Genomic DNA, 4,376 nt, shown 5'->3' on the forward strand with positions numbered 1-4,376 from the left:
AAATCTTGTGGCGGCCATCTCCAAAATAGCTTGCACATGAAAACTTGTACACCCCCATCACCATCACGCTCTTCCTCCATCTCTAGCTATTTTATATTTTCCTACACATCATCTAAGCCACCATCTCGGCAAGGAATTATGTAGCTCCTCCATGATCTACATGCATGATGGGAACTCCCTTTTGATGAATCATTTTTGCATGACATAAGAATGGAGCCGGCCATTGTATGTGCATGCAAATTTCGGCCAGCCCTCTTTTCCTCACTTCCTTCCTCCACAAGGCTTACCTCCCAACTACCCTAATCACTAAATGGGCAGCCACCCACCATAGCCAATGAAAAAAGGAGGCAGCCACCCCTCTCCCTCTATAAATTGGCCCTAGCCGGCCACCACCTCCCCTTTGGCTTCATTTCCTTCACTCTCCACTCCCCCACACTCTCCCCCTACCTCTCCCCACGAGCTGCTGCCCCTCCCAAGCTTCATGGCCGGCCATGGCCATGGAAGGCACTCCGAGATGAAGCTCCCTCCTCCCTCAAGCTCCTCCTCACCATGAGAGCCTCCCTCTCCTTCTTCTCCCCAACCCTAGATGGTTTTCTCTCCTCTTCCTCTTCCTCCATTGCTAAGATTGGATCTTGATGCAGGTGCATGTTGGTCCAAGCATGGAGAAGCTTGAGCTATCCTCAGATCTGAAGTTCTTGAGCAAAGTTCGTCCAAATCCTTGCAGTAATTTCTGCTATCTTGCTGTTTCAGATTCTGGTACGAACTTGTAAAATTCACCAAATCTCGTGCGCAGATCCAAATCGAGTGATTCAAAGTTTCGCAGATAGATACGGAAAATATCTACAACTTGGCGTTGGTCTCATCCTCAAATTCGTTACGGATTGTCCGTGGTAAATAAAGTTCTGTAAACATGCAGATTCACTGTTTGTTCGATTTGTTCTGTTTTACGAAACCTTTTTGAGCAAACTCAACTGTAGGTGACAGCCCTCTTCAATACCTTCATTTTGGCGGTGGTTTCACTTCGATTGACCTCCTGAAACTGAAATGGTTCACAGGTCAAGATCTGGTCAGATCTGACTTTGTCGAATTAAACCAGGAGCTTGGGAACGAATCTTTGAGTGAAACAAATTGGGTAAGAACCACCTATTCAATACCTTTCAGATGCAGCTGACCTCATATTTTTGTGATTGATGTACGATTTGTGGTGAATTAAACTTGTTCTGTGTGTTCTGCAGACATGGCTGTTAGCTTTTAAATCACCAAAAATCCATATTTGAACCAAATTGAGTGATTCCAGTTCTGTAGGACTACTGAATGTTTTCTTAATCTTCTCAAACAAGTTTCAAACCCTTACCTGTTCTGTAACTCCAGAGGTAAAGCAAATGGTATAGACATGCAGTAATCTTGTCAATCCATTTGTGAGAGTTTCAGAAACAATTTGAACCCAAATCCAATTGTGTGTGCACCTCTGTTTAGATATCTTTCAAATGTCGGTGGTCTCATATTTTTAGGATTTTTCTACGATTTATGGCTTACAGATCTTGTTTTCTGTACAGTCAGATTCAAAGAAATACCTAAAATTGTAGGTTTAATATTTTTGGGTGATTCCAACTGGGTTAGTCTTGTATTAGTACTGGCCATCTAGGAAAAATATTATTAGTCTCTGTTCATGCATATTCGTTACTGTTAGTAAGGTATATGTGTGACATGCATTGTTGGACCAAAACTTGTTGGTTTATTTAAAACCCTTGACCAACTCTTTTTATTAGAAATGGACAACCTTTGTTTTATGCTTGCAAAACAAAACCTCTGCAACTTAATATTAGCCCTATTGTCTTGCTTAAGTTTTCAAATGATGTGGAATATGGTTGTTTCCTATTTTGGGTGTTGTGTTGTGTGAGCCAACTAAGTTAGGAAACTGTTTTCTACTTTTCCAAAAATGTTTGAAAATGATTTGTGAATGTATTTGATGTCAAACTAATGCTCTTGTCCTCTTTATGATGTTATGTACCAGGGGATGTTTGGTTTATACCATGGTGATAACCGAGAGAGGCAATTGCTAAGTTGTGATACTCTCATACCTTTACTAGGTAAATAAATGGGGTTTTCTAAATTTAAAACTCTTAAAGTTGTCGTGTGGTATCTATAAGTCCTTAGTATGTTATACCTTGGCTGCATGGTTAGTTATGGTTGTTGTATGTTTGTTTTGTTGGTGCAATGTGATTGATTGTGTTCCTTTTATATTTTCCGGCGATAGACGCGAGCAATTCCGGAGAAGAAGAAGAAGTGGAATTGGACAAGGATTTTATTTATATTGTTGGGATTCTTATATGGATAGAGTTGAAGAAGTACAGGGACAAATAAGCCAAGGCAAGCCATTTACTTTGATCCATCGTTCTCTATGTTCTTGATTGAGATCTTGCCATCCTTTGGTCTCTTGGCTCTTTGTGTTCCTTGGGTTTTCGATTACTTTGTTTCTTTACATACTTGCCACCAAGTATGTAAGGTTCTCCTTGTTACTTTGCATACCTACTCTAAGTATGCGAATTACGTTCATCGCCTTTTGACACCTCTAATTCTAGTAAAGATATGGGTTAACCTCATTAAAATTGCTCCACTTTTGATTATCTCCATTTATGCTCAGTGTGAGTAGGGATGTCTTTGTCACCCTTCATGGTATAATGGCAACTTTTGGGCTATTATACTCCTTAGTTCACACATAAACTTTAGGTTGGGAAAACCCTCAAGGTTTTACCTTGTTGTAAAAGTTTTTGATAAAACCTTGGGCATGATGTTTTCCCCAAGTGAGGATTTATGAAAGGAAAGGATTTGGTAAAAATGATGAGGATGTGAAAAAGGTTGGGTTTTATGAAAACTTTGGCGCCTAAGTACTCACCCATGACAATTAACTAGCGCAACCACAATATCCAAAGTGGGCACGGGCTTAGTCCGTAGTTTGTTGAATTTGACATGAGATACCTTCACCACTCTCTAGGAGGGTCACGATGACCTCTGACACCGGGTTGCGCTCTGAAGGAGGCAATACACTGCATTAACTTGCAGCCGGACGATTACTGAGGGTCTTCTGTCATGGCGCCGGAGATACGCTCAAAAAGGAGGTATGCTGCCGGGGTGCCGAGAAGGGTTAAGCCCGCAGGGAGGGGCTCATGTTAAGGGAGACAGGCGAAAGACTATGACCGATTATCCGAGTCTCGCATACTTTCGTATGACGATCCGGGGATGATCCCGGCGGATTTATCGGTTCTTGTGGGGAAAGTGCGCAAACTCTGCAGAGTTAAATCTATTCGAATAGCCGCGTCCGCGGTCATGGACGGTTGGATTGGCTGTTGCTTAGCCTGATGTGTTTTGTTTGTGAAAATGTTTGACAAAGGAAAGAAACGGGTTTTGTGTTGGAGTACTTGGTGTACTGGTAAAATGGTTGATGACCACAATGAGGTGGTCGGAAAGGAATTGATAAAAATTGGGTCTACCCTTCCTAAGCGTTTATGTCGTGAAAGATCTTCCTAAATTAAGTCTAGTAGTGAGGTCTTAGATATATTCTCTCATCTCCTTCACCCATGAAGTTGAGATGCTAACTCCACTAAAACACTTCTTCTCTTCTACATAACATATTCTTGTTATATAAGTGGTCATTCCCTCTTGATCTCCTAGTTAGTCCTCGGTACCTTGTTCTCCTTGATATGTTACTTTGTAAATGGTTTGCGAGTACAATTCCAAATGTACTCACGGCTTTGTCCCTGGCTATTTACTTGGCCAGACTTGAAGGAGTTCGACAGATGAAGAAGGAGTTGGCGACGTCTATGCGAGCTAGGAACGTCTTCCCAGTCAGTTGCCTGTAGGGTTATGGCAGATGACTTGGGTACTGCGCTGCTGAAGTGATGATGCTACTCTGATGTTTAGTTAGGCCCTTCGAGGCTATTATGTAATTATCGGTCATGTGACCATGTTGTAATTTTCTTATTCCGCTTTGTAATTAGATGGTGTAATTTGATATCAGTTCGGTTATGTGTTCACGGCGCACTGATCATGGGATCGTGAACTGTATACATAACAGGGAATTTCGGACAGCTAGTCCGGGGTCCCCACAGTTGGTGTTCTGGAAGTTCTTGAGCTTGGATCCGGGGTGGTCATGATTTCCATGGCCTTGGTTTGCAAGGTTTTGCAGTGCTGCGATGTTGGCTTGGCGTTCAGCTCTTTCAGTCTCCCTGTCAGCAATCAGGGTTTGCAGCAGTTGCATCATGGCATCGTTGTTGGTGCGATTGGGAGGGGCCATCTGAACATAGAGAAGATCATGAGATAAGAGGGAAATTTCTATGGTTTATTTTGAGTAAGTTCATAAAATTTGAAACTTGAAA

At 42.0% G+C, this 4,376-nt stretch overlaps 1 long non-coding RNA gene across 2 annotated transcripts; it reads left to right on the plus strand.

The window, feature by feature from the left end:
* Positions 1 to 416: 416 nt before the first annotated feature.
* On the plus strand, positions 417 to 4,011 carry LOC127300870 (uncharacterized). Of its 2 annotated transcripts, none has more exons than XR_007851621.2 (6): positions 417 to 756; positions 824 to 890; positions 978 to 1,132; positions 2,015 to 2,090; positions 2,258 to 2,370; positions 3,779 to 4,011. It is a non-coding gene; the product is annotated as an uncharacterized lncRNA (long non-coding RNA). The 2 variants fall into 2 exon arrangements; XR_007851620.2 differs by having other exon boundaries at positions 418 to 704; positions 794 to 890.
* The last annotated feature ends 365 nt before the right edge of the window (positions 4,012 to 4,376 follow it).

This window comes from Lolium perenne, chromosome 7 (genome assembly GCF_019359855.2).
Source record: "Lolium perenne isolate Kyuss_39 chromosome 7, Kyuss_2.0, whole genome shotgun sequence".
Classification (NCBI taxonomy): Eukaryota; Viridiplantae; Streptophyta; class Magnoliopsida; order Poales; family Poaceae; genus Lolium; species Lolium perenne.